A 20,058-nucleotide genomic window follows, 5' to 3' on the forward strand; every position below is an offset into this window, starting at 1 on the left:
AAAATTTTGTGAGGCAAAGAGTTTTTCCATACAAGTACGGGTATTTTATGCTGTGTACTGAACTGATATATACTTATGGACAGTAAATTTCCATAGATTTAAATAAGTGGTATTATTGCTCAACACCTCAGAAGACTATGTGCAGACTGTCCCAAACAGGGTACCTTGCATTAATGGCTAATCTTGGAAATGTTGGCCCTAGTATGTAATTTTTCAGTGCTTTGAAAGGTTCTTATTAAAGATGTTAGAGAATAGCATTTCTTGCATGTTACCAAAACAGAAATCAGATATCACAAAGCTGACCCCAAACCCATATGGTAGGTCAGGTGCTCTCTAGACACTCTGCATTTCAAAGAAAAAAAAAAACCAAAACCCAGCCCAAATCTATTCCTGGGTGGAAAAGTAGGGCATACATTAATTAGTGACCTTAAAGCACAATGGAAAACTAACGGGGCAATGCCAAGTCAGAGTATGAGAAATTCTGGAATATTAATGTTTGCCTCTGATCTCATACATTGAAGAATACGTGTGTTCTCACCTCCCAGAGGACAGGGCTGAGCCTTTTTGACGTCTTCAGGTTCAGTGGCCCCAGTTAATTTCATTCTAGTGAATTTAGAGAATCAGCTGAAGTAACTACAGAGCTGCAGGTCTTTGAGAATTTGCTGAGTGTGAGTGCCGAATCAGAAGACTGAAAGGAGGTAAATATAGTGCCTGTCTTGAAACTAGAAAGTATGAGGGAGTTACAGATGGCAGATTTAACTTTAATTCTCAGAAAAGTACAAAATTAAAAACCCACCAAAACAACAAAGTAAGGAAAAAAAGGCAAAAGTAAAAGCCATTATGAATTTACTAAAAAGAAATTGTCATACCAGTGTAGTTTCCCTGTATACTGGCCTTGCGAGAACAGGAGAAGGTGTACAGGTAATACAGCTTGCATTAGTGAGGCTTCTACGCTGTCTCCCATGATGTTCTCATAAGCAAACTAAGAAAATTTATTTTAGATAAAACTTTAGTAGAGAGGAGGTAAAGCTGGGTGGAATAGAGCATTAAGAGTAGTTACTGACTGACTGTTGTCAGAATGAAAGGGTACTTTGGATTTCTTAAAGAGTCTGATACTACTTGGTATTTTCACTAATGACTTGTGTGATAGACTAGAGAGGAACACTAATCAAATTTGGAGACAGCATGAAGACGGAAGGCTTTGCATATGTGTTTAGAGGACAAGATTAATATTCAAAAGGAGTCAGGAAAAATGATCTGAAGAAAGTAAAGCGCAGTTCAATAATAAGTAAGTTCAGCATCTAGGCAGGAATGATAAACCCTGCAGATAGTGAATGAGAGCAAGTGACTAGGTAGCAGTTCTGCATAAAAAGATCTTGAGGTTTTAATGGGTTACAAACTGAACCTAAATCAGCCACATCATGCCATAATGAAAAAGGCAGACATGCTAGCAGGTATAAGGTGCTTACAGAAGTACATTCTGTGAGACTTGTGAAGTTAACTCCTCTTGGTGTTGGTAAAGTATCAGCTGTAGGTTTGTGTGCAGTTTTGGTCACTGCATTTTGAAACAATGGACTCCAATTTGGAGTCCATAGGAGAGGACTGAGAATGGTCAGAGGCATAGAAAATGTGGCTTATGAGGAAAGATTTACAGAATTAAGGTTGTTTAGTCTGGAAGAGAATTTATATTGAAGGACAGTCCAGCTCTTTTTTCCCCTCTCGTTTGCTCTTCTTTTCTGCAGCTTGGGAGGACAGTGCCTAGCTGTTTAATTATTCCAGCTGGGAAAATAGTAAATTATTTCCTTCTATGAATTACTTACATTCCTGGGAGAACAGGTTCCTGTCTAATATTTCTGGCATCCTACCATTTGCCCACAGAGGGGAATGTTGCAGGGACCTGTCCTGGCAGGTCTGTTGAACCAGCAGTTAAGAGTTTGCAGGGCAGGGATACCTACCCATTCCAGGAGTAAAGTACGGGCTAGGTGTGGAAGTTGTAAGCTGACACTAGATGAGCTCCTTTGAGAGGCTCTAACAAACTGGTGAGGCAGCAGTACAGAGGGAAACAAATTGGGTTAAAATGACAGCATGTTTAGCTTCATTACATGACTCTGATGGAACCTCACCCTATATGCTTCATTCATTTCTGAGCACTTCACCAACAGAAAGATAATAATGCTCTGGATTGCAGTAGCCCTGTCTCATCCAAACATCTTAAAATGATTTTACATATATTTACTAAGCCTCAAAAGACACTGTTGAGATTTGTAAAGGCTATACAGGGATCACTTTACTAACCACATGTTTAGCAGCTCCCTTCAATACTCGGCAACATTTAGCAGGGCACAAAGAATGCAGGTTTCGTTTGACAATGTTAGGGAATTTAGGTAAAATACATATAATAATTTGTGTAATTTTTTTTGTTTATGTAATGCAAAAAGTAACATTTTGTTCTGTGGACAACTCTGAAGGTCTTGCATCCCGAATAAAATAAAGAATAATATATTCTGTCGTGGTTGTTTGGAATATGTGGCTCTTTTACATGTTGATTTGAAGGAAGAATAATGGCATATAGGCCACTCGGGAAGAGGATGTTTGTAAGAAGGTAGCAAGCATGGCATGCTGGATTATAGTGAGAGGTCTGAGCTTTCTCAGCACTATGGCAGAAATCACTGGTAGTATCGCATGTATGACCAGGAGACTTAGTTGCACAAGACAGGTGCTGGTGTTGTACAGGACTTAACTGATTTAAAAGAAAACAACAAAAACCCAGGATGTTTGTCTATGGAGCGAGGAGCCAGTTAGGGAAGTAGCAGAGCAGCTGGCTAGGATTATGAGGACATGACTTGAATTTATGTTTGAAATGTGGCAAAAGGGTTAATTATTTCCCTAATCTTAATAAAAGTGGCATAGTGTCTTTGATAAATAGAGTTGGCCAAGACTTTGTTTTTAGTCCTTAATGTAAGCAGCATCCTGTCGTTAGCACCATCTTAGGGTATTGATTCAATAGTGACTCAGAAGAAGGAGCAGCACCTCAGAGCTCTGCTTCCTAAGGCAGACAGAATGATGCCATTCTGTGGCGATTTATTAGTGGGCTCCTATTCATGGTATTCCAGCCTCTTTCAACCTTGCATAGCTTCTGAGAACTGCCACCTTGCTTTCAAATCTTAACTAAATGAAGAATTGCCTTGGAAAGATGTGGCACTGGCCATACTCACAGATGTACAAGAGGAGGATTTTATTTGTACCTCTTGCTTAATCTGCATTATCTCCATAATTAATCTCTTTGTATTTTGAGCTAATGATTTTTGAGGTGCAAGAGAGCAGAGAGGTGTGTTTGACCCAAATCATAAAGCTCAGGCTTTCTGAGTAACAATAGAGGACGTGGCCACAAACTGTAAACCCTACCTGCTTGGCAGTTATCTCCATTGACTATTTCTATGGCGGATAGACACTGACCTACCAAATACTGTTTCGCTTATGCCACATCCAAAACAACACCTTTCCTTATTCTCCAGTGGACACAGTCAAGAAAGAGCCAGCTTCCAAAGTTTCTGCATGAGTGAGGCATAAGCTGCTAGAATATTTTGCATCTGTAATTGTTGGGTTTATAAGCAGGACAGAGTAGTACATGTAAGAATTCTTCATTATACACTCTTCAGTGCTTTGAGTCCCTGCCTTTTGAAGGCTAAATACATGGTGGCTTGTTTTGTTTTGTTTTTTTTTGTTTGTTTTTTGTTTTTTTTTTAAACTTTATGCCTTTTAAATTTTATTGCATGGATTACTGCAGAACTTCTGGCTTCAGATCTAGCTGTGGTCACTCTGGGCTGTAATCAAATGCTCCTTTTGGTTCCAGTGTGAATCAATTACCAGTATTTTCTGCAGGACTTGGAAATTTCTGTTCCAGATTTTTTGGAGGCTGTATCGCTGTCTCCCTGTCCTTGGTCATTTAACAGCCTATGAAACTAGGTTATGGGAGTGATTTCATGACTGAAAGTAGTTCTGCATGACACCACTTCTTGCGTTAACTTTTGGGGGTTTGCGGCCAGAAAGATTAGAATGTTGTTGCGGTTAATGTTTAGTTTCCAGAAATCCTAAACATTTATGTTTTCTTTTTATTTCTGTTTTTACAAAGTAGATGGTCTAAAAGGACATGTGCATTTTCTGGGTTTTTTAATGTGTCTTTCTCATTATCCCCTTCAAAAACTGTATTTGAGCAGCAAGCTATTCTCCTAAAAAAGAAAAAGCCTGTTATTACAAGGAATGGATCAGAAAGACATTGCTTCACGTAGATGACCCTCTTTCTACGCTTTCCTCTTTCAGCTCAGTGTTTTGCAGTAATGGCAAGTGTCTTCATGTGTTCCTGGCAGGTTCCTATATTACACCTATCACAGTGGCATATCGATATTTCCTTTTACTCCATGGAGTACTCGACTGACTCCTATCTCAGTAACTGACACGTGGCTCCAGTTATATCTAGAAACACGTCAATATCATACAAGTATCTGTGTTCATGTACGAGCTAGTACTTTCTCACACCATACTTTAACATTTGAGGTGAGTGTAGATGCTCAAATTAGCAGGATGTAGTCCCTTATTTCATTTACATTAATAATACTTCTACCCCTGTTCATCTCCCCTCACCAGGATGTAGGGTAAACAATGTGCTTTAGCTGTATATTTTCTTGGCTACATATATAATACAGGGTATTACCTGGCTGAAAGCAAACTACACAATCCTTTACTCCTTAAAAAATAAACATTCTAGATACTTAATTTTTTTTGTTCTTCTATGCTCATAATTAGTTATAAAGAAAATACATACATTCATACATTTTCAGCCTAAAACTCATCCAGTTCAACCTAGCTCATATCAGTATTCAAGTTAGAAACATATGATTCAGGTAAACCAAACTGAAACATCTATAGAATAAAGTCTAATTTCCCAAGATTTGATCTGACATCTAGTAAATTTGCAGGAGGGCCAAGAGTGAATGATGGCTAGTTGTTATTTATAGGTTTGATAATTATCGTGTTTGTAACACAAACAGTTCCTTTCTTGCTGGAAATCTAACAGTCTGAAACTAAGAAGTGAAAAGAAAGCAATATACTTCCTGTGCATATAAAGAAATAAGAAACAAGTTTCCATTTGCAGTACTCGAATTTAGTAATTTCTGCAGTTAACACATTCTAGCTTCTGTCTGGATGTCAATTCAGTCACCTTTCAATATAGGAGTAAGTCTAAAAAAAGTTTTCATCCACTACTACAAAACACATGAGGCAAAAGTAACAATTTTAAACGGAGGCTGTAGTCAAAGCAAGCTTGATTTCAAAACATGTAACTTCCCAAGTTTTTGATTTGCCATTGCAAAAGTTTGAACTAAATCTATTATGAATCTGTGAGACATGAGACTTCCCACTTTTTTTTAGAAATACTTTTCTTGGTTTGTCTTTCTGTTATTTAATTCCTTTTTTCTTCAAGTAATGGTAAACACTTCCAGCTTTCTTTGTAACTATGGAACAGAAAGTAGCTTAGATTAAGCTGTTATACATCCGAGACAAGAAGAGCTATTTTTTTTTCCTTTGGGAAATCACCTACAGTCTTCATTTCTCCCAGTACTAGACCAATGGATCTATTAACTTACCTGGTGTTGTCTTGACTCCTTCTCTTGCTACTCTTCACTCGCGGCTGATAAATACCTATAGGAGTTGCCGAGGAACGGGATGTAGGTGCTGACCTTCCCCTTCCCTCAGCCTGAAGTTCTTCAAAGTCAGCCTCAGGGACTTCAGATTAAATAGATGAGCCAAGGCAAAAGAGTTCTGCTCCCCCTTCCGTTTGGCTTTCACGGCTGAATTCTAAAAAGCTATATGAAGTTGTCAGAGGTTTCCTCTTACCTTTTTACTGAAGCAAAACGGCGTGCTGCTGCTCCAGGACAGGATTAGGTCATTCAAACAGCCTTGCAGAGAGAGTGGAGGCTCAGCGGTACAGAGTCTCCAAAGGCTGGAAAGATCTGATCTTACATCAGGTGAGAGAAGGCAGCTGGCTAGGCAAGCCAATAATTATGATATCAGCTCTTGTTCGCCTCAGGCAGTCCTGCATTTAATAAGAATACAAATATGACTAAGCTGCAGGTTTTTTTCCCTTGTTCTCTTGGTAATTCTTCAGAGAAGTTGGGCAGGTATTGAGCTCTAACTGTCTGGAAAGAGAATGTTCCCTCTCAACCTCTCTGTTTTTCTTTTGATTTAAAATACCCATCTGTTACTGTGTTTTGCAAACCTATTATCCACCTGTGGTTATTAAAAACACTTTCCTGGCATGGATTTTGCCATACTATCAGAAAGCATTCAGCTACCAGAAATAGGCATCTTTCTTGCATTTGTTCAGTCTGAACTCTCATCATGGAAAGGAACTGTGGCTCCACCGTAGAATGTCAAAACATGTTGCACCATTTAAATGTAAGAGGAACACTACAAGACCAGCATACTCAAGGTAATATTCCTTCCCCAAAACAGAGTGCCTTAGCACAGTCATAAAAATAGGACTAGATTGGAGGAATGTATGCATTTGTGTGGGCATGTATACATATATATTTATGTGGAGAGGTTTGTTTTTTGTGTGCGGATAAGTAGAAAGGCATATGAGTTTAAATGTGCAATTGCAGGAATATGTATTTCTGCTGCCCTTACCTGGCTTTGTGCACACTCTACAGTCCCCTACACAAACCTGATCACACCTACTGTAATAATACTTACCTACCTCATAGGGTGTTGTGAGGATTAATTAATGTTTGTAAAGTGCTTTGAAGATGAAAAGCCTTGAATGAGTGCTAAATATAATTATCGTCATTCCACAAAACAGTAGAAACATCTTTGCGGCCCCCAGGTTATTGTATAGGTACACCCATGTTTATCTCCCACGATTATGGTAAGATACTGAATAAGGTCTTGAAACTTTGATAAAAACATGCTCTCTGCTTTGGAGGACATATTTATATTCATGTTAAGTTCATGCTATTCATGAAATGTTTTTGTGATTCCTGTTGCAGAATACTTTACACAGATTTGTGATAGAAAAGATCTACCATGTCATAATAATAGGACCTATGGAAGAAAAACCATGTTTTTACCTGTGATGAATTATTTCCTACCAAGAGTTTGCCAGTTTGATTTTATTAGATCTGTCAGGAACTTCTGATACTAGAAATGAAGACTTTGTCAATTTATCTGCTGGATCTTGTAGAGATAGTGGGCATGGAGTGTTGGTGGATATGCTCCTTCCTGTCTGGAAGATCTTAAAGATAGTGCTGGATAATTACTTGTCCTTTCTAAGGGCTTTCACATTTGATGTTCCTCAGGGTTTGCTGGCAGGGAAGATTCTGAGATGGTTTGGGCTACACTTGACATCTTTACTTAATTACTCCCAAATTCTGCACTACCCTTAATTTATGATTCTTACTCTGGTGGCTGAGATAAAACCATCTCAGAGTTGGCTATGTTAGTAACTTAGGTACTAACTGCAATAGCCCAGAACCAAAGTAGGCTAATGGCCTGATTATTAACCCAGTCTCTCTAGTGTGCTTTGCAGCCAGCTTTGAAATCCAGACTGCTGCAGCTATGTAGTTATTGGTACCTAAGTTAGCTAGTTTAACATTAACTTGTTGGGTGTGTTTACTTGAGCTGGCGTCACAGGTCGATTGCAGTGCAGAGATAAGATCCTGAATGAAAGTGAACCATTGACTGGCAAGCATTATCTCTTCTTTACTGGGATAACTATCGGGAGGAAATACCTGGAAGAAAGGGGGGTGTCAGTATTTGCTGCAGAGTTTTCCTGTTTCTTACCAATGTGTACCACAGCCTTATATCAACATCCACTTTTTCGGACATAAAGAGCACAGCCCACCTAGCAGGTACTGCTTTGTAGTGTTTCTCCTTTTGACTGGCAAAATAGTTTTATAGAATTTGAAGACAGCACTTTTTTTTTTTTTTTGTTCCTCACAGCTGTCTTACAGTCAACTTGAAGAGTTTTGTTGAACAGTTTGGTCTTCAGGAGATGAAGCCATATGCCACAAGCAAAGAACAGAAGAGATCAAGAGGCTTACATCAGAACAAACTTAGTTTTGTCAGATCCAGACTAGACTATTGTAATGAGTTAACTTTAGATCTGTTCTTGGTCTGAGCTTTTATTTGAAAGACTAAGGTGTTTATTTGGTGTACTGGCAGCTGTTCTAAACTGCTCAATTCTGTTCCCAGATCTGATCTTTCATAAAAAAAAATAGAGAAAAAAAAATTGCAGCCATCACAGTTGCAAAGTAAATATTCAAAATGCAAGTCAGTGGAACCAATTCAGTGATGTCTGACTGAGACTATAGTTTGAAGTAATAATGATAGCAGGTGGAAATGTCTCCTATCTACTTTCATGAGGGCTCAGCTGCCCATTGAAGGTTACTAAAGGGGCAGTGCTGTTTGGTACTTCAATACAGGCAGTGCTGCACAGGGAAAAGAAATGACAGTCTGCATAACTGACACAGCATGATGTCTTCATAAGATGTCCAGAATGAGTGGCTCAAGAGCCTGTTTCCATATTCGATTCCCTTGCTTAGGCAGAGTCATCCTGCATGATCTGCTTCCTGTAGTGCCGCATTTTGGCATCTGGGGTATATGAGGTTGTTTTGCAATAGAAGTTGGGAAAATACGATTAGCTTCTTATTTTCCACAGTTTGATCCTTGTCTCAAAAGTTTTTTCTGGACTAGCTAGTGCTTTTCAAAACTGAGCAGTGGAAATGGGTAAGCTGAGCTCAAAGGTATGCATGACACTTTGTGTCCAGTTCAGAATGTTTGATCAATTTTCATATAAGATGTTCTTGGTCTCTCCTACATTGAAAACCAGTGTTGACCTCATTATAAACCCCTCCTGCTATTTAAAATTGGCAAGAACGGTCTTGTTGGTCTGCAATTTTGTCAGTGAGGAGTTCTCCCTATGAACTTACTTCATTTTGTGCCCAACCAGAACACAAATTCATTCCTTTGATAAAATATTCTTATTTAATTTAGTAGTGGGATAATTGCTTATTTTTAATACATTGTTTATATTTTATTATGCAGTGATGGCAGCAGTATTTGTTATCATAAATAGCTTTGTAGGCTTACAATTTTTGTATCCTAACATTTGGATGATAAGCTTACAAAATGACTTAAGACGTAATCTAACCAGCTATTCTGCCACCATTAAATAGGAAAAGTGGCCTAGCATCTCTCCCTTGGGATCACCTGAGGGAAGACACACCTGGGTGTAACTTAACCGTCTGCTGTGCTGCCTTTAAATAGTAGTCAGGGCTTGCTTTTTATCTTCTCAGATATCCCTAGGGAATACACACCTTGGTTTAACCTACATACACTTCAGCCCATTTTTGTCCCTAAGAAATAATTCCAAGTGCATTTATCTGGTAGTTTAAAGTATCTAGAAAAAACATTGGTAAACTGAACTTAGCAATTTTGGCATTCGATTTATTTGAGTATCATTCTCATTCCCTTCTGAGCCTATTCTTTTGACAGACTATATCTATCTTTTGCGCTATTGTTGTTGTAGCTTAGAGGAGCTGTGAGTTGCAGTATTTGGTTGGAAGACTGAAGGATAAAATTCACCGTGGACATTTGAATTATAACTTCCAAATCTGGCACGTGCGTAGGATGCTCTTTTGTTGGCATTTGCAGAACTTTCTGTTTGTTAATTGTTTAATCTTAAATTAAAATATAGAGAACCATTATTATATATGAAATATCATTTCCTGGCCAGTGATTTAGTGTTGCCTATAAAGCATAGCATCTGTAGCAGTGTGACAGCCACTATGAGTTATTATTGTTTTGTTGTTTTAGAAATGAGGATGAGTTCAAGACATGGTGTTAGACTTGACTCTGTGCCTTTCTGCTCTAGGTGAAATTCAAGTAGGTGATCTAGACATGTGTTATAGTCATTGTGTCATCTAGCAATATGTTTTGTTTTGCTTTTTTGACAAGACTGCTATTAGTATGCAACTTTCAATACAGGAGTGAGATATTAATTAAAGACAGAGATATTGGGCTAATGGAGTAATAATCTCTGATTCTTCTCACAGGTTTATTTTGTCTTGTGCTTAGTTATCTGTTCCTTGTAACTACTGAGTATCATATGCCATGTTCAGGACCAGAGGGGCTGGACCAGGACCAGGGCCATTCCAGGGGGGCTGGACCTTTCTCCGGTCCTCAGGGAGGAATGCTTATTCCTCCCTGGAGTTATCGCTGTAAATTAGTAAAGTGTCATACCTGGAATCAGGTTGAAAAGTCCTGTAACATATAATAAACTTTCTTCTCTTCTCACAGAATGTAATTTGTGGAGAGTTGGCAGCATTCTGTCAACTTTCCCTTTTTTGTTGACATTGCACTTCAGAAGGAGTCTTATGTGATTTTCTTCCCTTTTTTGTTACAAGGTTAACAGAAGGAGAGAAAGCTTTCCTAGCCTGAAGCTGCTGGATAAGTGGTAAGTTGGCAGGCTGTCTTTGTTTGTTTGGTCTTATGGCTTCTTCATTTTTGGCTGCCAGGCTTTTTCTAAAATCAGAGAGTTGTGCAGAGCGAGGCTCCAATGGGAGTTTTGGTGACATGACAATAAGGAGAAAGTCTACCTTACATCGGTTTCCAGAGCATGGTAATTTGATGAATGCATTCTCTGTCAAAGTCAAGAATGTAGAAGAGTGTGGCCAATGTCAGAAGACAGATGACTGAATCCTAGAAGTATTTCATTAAGCCATCTGACAATGGCACTGGAAACTTTGGTACTGATATTGGAGAGAAAAGAACAGTTGGTTGCTCCTCTGTCTAGTCACCACTAACTCCTCTATCTAAACAGGACTTTCTAAAGGTCAGACCACATGAGATTCAAAGGAGAATGCTATTGCATTCTGGTTTTAAGGCCCTGAGGGACTGTGGGAGTTTCAAGAACATGTGGAGCTACAAGTGAGGCCTTTGAACTGTATGAGTCTTCCAAACCCAATCCTGTCACATTCATGATTTTGAATATGTTATGCAGGTTTGGCCACTTAGCGCTAAGGCATAAGCAATGAAATGATCGCTCATACATTACTTCATATTATTGCTTCTAAGGCTTGCTGCCTGCTCTTTTTATTTTCCATTTATTTTAAGCTGCAAGGTGATTTCAGAGGTGTTGAATAACCCACACCTACCCCAAACAGTGTGCATCTTCTAGTTCTCAGGCTATTTTCTGATCTGTTCCTCCTTGCTGACATTCTGTCATGAACATGCAGCATCCTTTCTGGAGCTGTGACAGAGCTTAGAAACAACATTTGTTTGTGAATGGCACGCGATGTTGCTTTGTGGTACAGATGAAGCATGTTAGCAATTTACTGTACTTAAATACTCTGCAACCCAAGATGAGACACATTGTATTCTTGCACCATTCCTTTACAACAGCTAAAAAGAATCTGTTTTGAACTGTTTGAGGATCTCCCGTGAAGTGCTCAGGACAGTGGAGTACACTCAGGACCTGCTGTACTTCTCAGCTTGCAAAACTTCCTATATCCCTTTCAAAAAAACTTATGAATTTGCTAACAACTGGAATATTGCTTTTGTATTTGCCTTGCTCAACACGTTTTCTGTAGAAGTTTAGGAATGCTGCAGCTAGAGATAAAACAGTACACCCTCTCTGTACCACAACCTTTAACCAAGTTTCTAACCAGTTAGTGACATGATTGGTTCTAAACAGGATGATTAATATTTAGCTAACTAGAAGACAGCTAACAGTGTTTTACTCCTGCCAGAGGCTTAGGCTAGCACATGATTATCTTCTTATAACTGGCTTGGCAGAAGTGTGTGTGTGTGTTGGGTTGGTTTTTTTTTTTTTTTTTTAGCCCCTTAACCATGTCTAATAACCAGTACAACTGGTCTGTCTTCTTCCTTTCTTGGAGTGTGCTTGGATGTTCCTAACTACAGTGCTCCATAAGTGGCTAGTGCCAATACATGCACGCCCTTTTAGCGTTTCTCCACTTCCATAGACTTTGGGGGAACGTTTGTCCCAAACTTCCCAAAATGCACTGACAATATTAATGTGAGAAATACAGATGCATAAACAGGATTAGTAGAGTTGTATTGCAGAAAAACTATTTTAGGAATACAACTCAAATTCAGTTCTTGAAACATGAGTTTCTTATGAGTTCATTAAGACAACATAGCTATATCTGCAGTATTTATAGGCAAAGCTGACAGGTGCTTAATATCACCACTCCAAGGTGTTATCTCAAATTCTACCAGCTATTATTGTATTGATTTTGAATCAGAAAGAAAAAGTGAGAAGAGTTTACCTGGGACATTCATAAGGACTAGCATACCTGGGTTTTCCTAACCAATTATAATGCAAATGCAGCCTGGGATGAATTATTTGATACAGTCTAGGGCATTGCTTGGATTTGGGGAAATATGCAGCATGTTCAGCAGGAAGGTTATGGAGCTATACCTGGCTGTTAGTCAGGGTTCTGAGCTGACCTTCCTAGCTCGTGTATACAAGACTTTAGAGCCATCAGGTCAGTAATGAGAACTATGTGAGAGAGGTTTCCCCCATCCTGTCCAAAACCTTTTCACATCTTGCTTGGGCAATCCTTCCTTCATCTTTATCTTCACACACAATAGTGGAAAACATAAAACCTTGCGCTTCCGCAAACAGCAGTTGAAATCATCCCAGAGGTATTATCTTAGAAACTAGAAAATGATTCAATGAAAGGAGGAATGAATCATATAAATACTCAAAGTGTTGTACCTCAGCAATGTCCCTCCCTTCTTAGTACAAAGCAAAGAACAAAAGCAGGCTGCTGCCTGGCATGGGCCCCTCCTAGATGACTTACTGGGACTGTGAAATCATCAGAAGCCTCAGAAAGAAGTGCTTATGCAGCGTTTATGACTTGATTTTCTTCTCTTCAGTTCTCTGTGAGCATGGAACAACTGGTAGCTGTGTTCTCTTGAATGCCTGCATATATTCTAGAAGATGGATGAGGAAGGGCACAGACTGAAGCAAATATTTTATGTACACAGATTTCTGGATGGCTTTTACATTTCAGAAACTGAAAATGGATTTTTAGAGATAAAACATTGCATGGAAGAGGGGGCATGAACATTATAAGGTCTTGAACATATGAAACCACATTTTCATTGCTGAGGATGATTTTAAACACTCTCTTAGAAAACAAGCAATGTGAAATTGTGTGGTCTGTTTGAATGGAAAGTTATAATGGGAGGTAAAAATACTGAACAGGCCATTAATTCCTATCTGGCAGACAAACTGAGATTGCTTTAGCACTTAGAGGAGCTTCAGTGAGAAAGAAATATTGATCTCAGATTGCCAGATTTTAAATTAGGTGTGTAAGATAGAAGAGTCAGAGAAACCCACTATAGAAGGTATTCAGTGCAAATTATTTTTTAGAAGATCGTTGTACAAAAGACAAAAAGAATTAAGGAGCATTAAAAAGAAGTAATTGCAAGTGAAGTGTTAATTCTAAATGCAGTTTAAAATGTTTTATCTTCTTAAGCAAGTATTGCGAGTTCATGTGATTCTCCAAACGCTCCAGTCTGTAAGGTTTTGTAGGAAGCAATAGGATTGGTTCACCTTCACTGTCAACTCTTTCTAAGTCCTTGGTTTTAATGGTTTGTTCAGTACAGTGAGAATCCACTGCAGCTACTCTACATTGCTTGAATGTCTCTTTGTCAGTGGTTTTTTTCTTTCTTATTTTTTTTCCTCTCTTGTTTTTTTGCACAGTATGCTTTTTGCTCAGGCTCTTGTGACATCAGTGGCGAATGTCTGTGAGGAATTGCCTCAGGCCAGTGTGACTTTCAAAGGATAAGACAATTTGTTACCTTGCCAATGAACAGTTTATTACATTTCTAATTATTGTTATTAGTCTGGCAGGTGGTGCCATGCATGATATTTTTACAACTGCCAAAGATGCAGGTACGTCTTTCATGACAAAAAATAACCTGAGTAATATTTAAAGAAAAACCACGCATTCTGCTGTAGTACATGTTTGATAATTCTTTGTGCTAGCATGGGGTATATGGCACCTGGCTATTTTTAAATCTTAAGCTGAAACATACTGACTCTTGAAAGATTTTGTTGTGAGACCAATTGTAATTAGAGTGTGTTAGCAGCCTAAGTTAGATATGAAAGTATTTCTCCCTCCCTCTCAAGTTCTTTCCTCTAATCTTTATTACTCTACTGGTTGTGTAAATTAAAGACATCATATTTATAAACTCTAACTCAGAGTTCAAGTTAATAATCGTGTAAGAATACTAAATATCCCTTTCCCAATGAAGATCTAAGTTCCTAAACATAGAGACTTTGCTTTCTCTGGTTTGTAGGGTTGCATGCAGTCAGATTCAAGAAATAAAAATGATAGAAACACTATGTGCATTTCAGTATGGGCTAGTGCGATACCATGTTATCCCTTTTGAGCAGCACAGTCCAGTTCCACCCATTGCTATCTGTACAGAACTGTTGATAAAGCATGTCATGCCTTCCGCTTTGCCATGTATTGTGTGGCAAAACGTACTTTCTTAAAACAGTTTCACATTGCTTATTCTGCTTCAGTAAATACTGAATGTCACACTATTACTAAAGAATTAACTAAAGTTAATTCAAAAGAAATAGAGCTGGGAAATAAATTTGCTATTTTTATGGCCAGCAGTATGTTTGGTCTTATGTAATCAGTATTGCAATAGCAGCTACTTTGATCTTATTCATGTGGCTACTATCTTAACAAACATGAAGCATGTTTTTCTGTCATTCTCATGATACAAAGAAAGTTGTTCATGTGAAAAAAAAAAACCAAACACATTCAATATATTCTTTTTATATATAACCCTCTTTGCTTTTTCCCTGTTTGCCCAGGAATATAAACCAATTGTATTCAGGAGAACCAGACACTAAGATTTGTTGCAGTTAATCCAACTGGATTTTACTGTATTACACCTTAGTTCAAGGAATGAAGGAGACGGGACAGTCGTCTTGTCTTCTTGTCTCTGTCCCCTACCTTGATGTTTTATGATACAGCTGCAGTGTGACAAGACAACAAGTTTCCTTAATGTCACATTTATGTCCTGTAAAAACAGAATGTAAACTGGCAGCAACAGGAAATTAAGTGGTGTGTCCTGTAAGGAAAATGAGTTGATACAATTGTTTAGTACAAGATTTAGTGTTTTTGTCTTTCTGTGACTTGGAGGAACTGCAGCTGTGCTAGAATGGTTTCGGGATTTGGCTGACTTATGTATGCACCCGCCAGGGCTCCAGGTAAGAACTGATCTTACTGGAGCAGAGAGCATGGGCATGTTTTGGAGTCATTCCCTGCAGGGGCTGTTCAGCAGGTACAGTAGGCCAAAAGTGGCACTGATTCAAAATAGTGGCTAGAAAGATATTACATACTTGACTGCACCTGGTGCAGAGGAAACTAAAGATGTCAGTCCCCTCCCCTTTCCCCATCAATTGTCTCCTATTTCTGAGATACAGGTGTGTGGTTACAGTGTAAACAGACCAAAGATTTTTCTTCTAGGCTAATAAGCTGCATGCTTTTTTTCTTATAGTATCTCTGCCAAAATATAGAAACATACAGTATGAACTCCTGCACTTCAACACACCCCGTGCACACTGGGGAGAAAGACTTTTGTTCCTGGAGCCAGGATGGCAGACAGAACCTGCCCCTCTGGCAGCTATACTTCAGTCTTTTCTGAATATATTTCAGAAATTTATTTTTGTCTTGTCCATATGCCATGCTTTCTATCAACTGTCAGAGCCTCTTAAATTAAGAGATAATGTATGAGCGTGAAAGTGGAGTTTGTTTTTTCTGTGCCATTGACTGATCTTTCTGTTGTGACTATCCAGGACCGTAGCACTAGCTGTGGTCATTGGCTCTCGCCGCTAATTAGAGGAAAAACTGTTCTGTCTTCATCCCTAAGCTTGCAAGTTACATTGAGCAGTCCAGTCTCTGCAAGCCATCTGAACAAAGTCTGATGATGTTACTATTTTCTATGTAGCCTGGATAAAGATGTAACACTAAAGGAATTACAAAGATTATTTCAAATTGGCTAGGTAGTATCTTCTGAGACTACTATTTCTTCAGTACCGGTTGTAGCTCTTGATACCACAACACCGCTTGCTTAGGTCTAAGGAGAAAAGAAAAAGCACAGGTGTGAGGAACCTTGCATTGTACAACTGTGTTATCTGCAATGCAGACAAATGATTTATGATTGCATGTTTCATGTAGCAGGAATGATATTGCCAGAGGTAAGAATAAGGAGGAAAATCTGAACTCCCTTCAGGTGACAGACATCTTAAAAATAAAGAGGATCCTTTTGAATTTTCTGGCAAGTCTCATCAGGATAGTCCTACAGCAAAAAGGGAAATGTGACTTTCCCTTTGCAGTCACTCCAACTGCTCCAGAATAACCACTATTCACTGTCTAAGATCCCCTTGATAGGCAACCAGGAAAACTGGTGCCATAACAGCTAACTGTACTGAGACTGTATTCCCCTTCTGCTTTTGGACACAACTTGCTCTTCTGACATTGTGCAATTCCGTATTAATATGGACATTAGTTTCATGGACAACTCTGACCACTTTTGCTTTATAGAAAGAAATGAGAAGCTCTGTAATCAGCAGAATTAATGAAATTTGGTGTCCTAGGGCTTTCCGTTCCCTTCCAAAGAATGGAAAGCCCTAGGTCCCAGTGGCAGGTATTGGGAAAACTTGAAACTGCTCTGCTTCTCATAGACTGGACAGGGATCAAGGGAAATGAGGAAATTCCTGTAATGCTGCTAGGTTGGCAAGAGAACCTTAATAATCCTAATCTGAAGTCAGTTGAATAGTATAAACTGGAAGCAGAGTAAAGTTTTGATGGTTTAGTTGATCATACTTAATGTTAATATTGCAAGTACAGTGCCACAGTGCTACTTTTAAGTAGTCACGGCTAATGCTTTATCAAGATAGATTCCTTACACAAGAATACAAGGTCTGAGCCGTGAAGCAGTTGCATCTGGTCTGATCTAAATCATGTATAACAGTATCTTAAGGGTTGAACCCTTGAATTAACTGTTCTTTCTTTCTCTATTTTCAAGTGAGTTTGTGCTTTGTTTTTTTTTTTCCTTTTTGACAATTTGAATCAATTTTATTAATTTTGCAGCTATGCTGCCTTTGCTGTGCTGCCTTTGAGAAGTGTTCCTCTTGTACCATTACTTTCCCCTTAGCTATTTAACGGTGTTTTCCGAGGAAGATCAACACCAGACTAGGTGCTTGGCCTGGATTTGGGAACTTTGGGCATGCCGTGGTAGGGTGTCTGCAGCCACTAGATGGCACATTGCAAGAGCTTCTGTAAATCCTGAATAGCAACTTGACGTTTTCGGTCTGTTAGTATGATTAAAGGATAAATAATATTAAATGTTTCTTTAATAGGAGAAAATGCACAGCATTGACAGTAGTGATTAAGTTCTATTAAACTGTTGTTATTTTGGACACCAGGTGATTAGTGTGTTCAAACCACTTAATTTCCAGACTTTGGCACCTTGGTCATTACTAACTTAAATCGTAAAGTTCAGTGAATCAAGTTGTAAATAGTTTTATTGGTTCCGTGTTGGAAAAAAAATTGAGGGTTGTGAAATTCCTTGACGATTTAAAGTTACGTATTTCCTAAGTCCCTGTATTTCTATTTTCTGTTCTTTATTTGGCTATTCATCATTGCAGAAATTCTAAACTCTGCTTCTGCCTTTGCAACAACACACTAATTGAGAGCAAAGAGTTGCATTCCTAAAACAAATATGCCAAATGGAGAGAGTTGGAGTTTTGGACTAAGATGCACATGCCATAGTTATCTGAGGGAGGAATTACCTCCAGGGATGAGAGTGGAACTGCTCTTATAGCTTCTGGAGAAAGGTCCATATTTACATACATGCTGATGACTATTGGATAAAACACTGGACCTTCATGTTTCTGTTGGTTTGTATTTTGTTTTCTGAAAATATTTTTCATCATTTTGAGAATTATTTTATGTCCATTATATGATAAGGCTTCCTTCAAAGCAAGGTTTTATTTTTTTTTTAATGAAAACTTAGGAATTAAATTTTAAGATCTAGATATATTTCAAGGTTTTAGTGCTATACAAGGCTTTCTTAAAGTTCATTTTAATAGCTTTTAAGTGACTGGGGGCAAATTTTTGGTTTCTCCAAACTGGCTTGAGGATTAAAAAGACATGCTGGCCTTATCCTGTTTTGGCTTTAAAATTGTCATGTGTTAAGTCTGTTTATGATTTCAGTGCTTGATGAAGTGACCCTTGCATCACTTACATGCCATTTCACAAATTTCTGTCAAGATGTTTATGATGAGTTGCCTTTCTCAAATGTAAGCTATTTTCATTGTTGTATTAGCCTGCTTAGAATTCATCTGGTTTTCTGGTGTGGTCATGTGTTGTAGAAATGTATATGTTTACCAGGGTGAGTCCTTCATATTGTCTTAGGTGTATATGTATGTGCCTGTAGAACTTGTGTGTGTGTGCGTGTGCGTGTGTCTGGGCAAGGCAAGGCAAGACAGCACCATAACTCCAGGGAAAATGGAGGAGGTGACTGCGAGTCACCCACTTACTCACTGGCATATACTGTGGGAAACCTGTATTTTGTGGTTTTGTAGAGCATTTGCTTTTTAGAGAAGGCAGGCAAGAAGGCAGACATCCCCTTCTCATTAACAAATTTATCACTTACAACTCTTATGTAAAACAAACTTAGTGTCAACTCTGAAATGAAGAGCTGCATTGGAAATCACACCTAACTACAACAGGTGCTGAGCTGGCAGTTTCACAGAAGATTGTGAAATTTGATCACACAATGGGAAATAGAGCCACTCCTTGAGGGCAATATCTGGAAACATAATGGGGAACCACCCTTCAAAGGTGATCTGTGTAATAATGGGGCTTAGAAACACTTTCTACCTGCTTTGCTTAGAAAATTATGAACATTTTTAATAGTGTTACTGGTTTTTGCACAAGCACACTATATTTAGCTGTACCTCAACTAGTCCTGCACTCAGACACACCCAAGGCAATAAACTGCCCAGTGCGCACTTGCTACTACCATCACTTCAAGGTGGAAACTATTAATGAAGTTTTCCGTTCTCTGTATGTCCTGGTATTATTGTTCGCTTTTCTTCTCTGCAGATTACAGCTTTTCACCTGTTTTCTTCTGGAAGCTGGGCATTTGTATACCCCTTGAGTAACTTTTGCTGCAGCCATTTTCTGGTAAGTCTCCAACCTTTATATACTCACACATGCTAATGAACATGGAACACCCAGCATTATTACATTGGCCCCATGACACTCTGCTACTTGATGTCTCTCTTCTTTCTTCCTGAGATTGCCATAAAGATTGCACCTGTGCTCCTACATGTACTTATGCACACCACAGCCTCTGAATAATGTAGACTAATAGAAAAGACTTCAAAGAATCATAACACACTTTTAAAGGGCTGGAAGGAGAGGCTGATGGGAAATGTTATAAGAATTCAACATTTCCTGCTTAGCTAAGCAGTAATTTAGAAGGACATGTAAACTATGTGCAAGTATTTCAAAGAAAACAAAAAGCAAACAAAAGCTATGCACACTGCCCTGATGCTGTAGACAAAGAGCAAAGAAGGGAGAGGTTTTCAGCAAATCATCTGCTTGAGTTCATCTTTTTGTTAGGTACTCAGACACAGGCTGAGCAGGGTAATGAAAATATTTAGACAGATTTGGATGTTACTTGATAGAGGTAAATGGAAAGGGAAAGAAGGAGAGTGGTTTAGCAGTGACCTGAGCGAGTCATTATGTGATTGAAATCAATTACCCAAGAGCTCATTAGCAAAAGAGAATAAATGTCCTTCCTTCTTGTGCTGTGGATATTCTATTGGATCCTTACCACGTGTCAAATCAAAACACTATCTTTCAAAGCCATTGAAGGGTTAATACCAGACTGTTTTTTCTGGGACAGTGATTTTCCAAGAACAACTGTGCTTGTCAG

The sequence above is a fragment of the Pelecanus crispus genome, chromosome 12 (assembly GCF_030463565.1).
Source record: "Pelecanus crispus isolate bPelCri1 chromosome 12, bPelCri1.pri, whole genome shotgun sequence".
Classification (NCBI taxonomy): domain Eukaryota; kingdom Metazoa; phylum Chordata; class Aves; order Pelecaniformes; family Pelecanidae; genus Pelecanus; species Pelecanus crispus.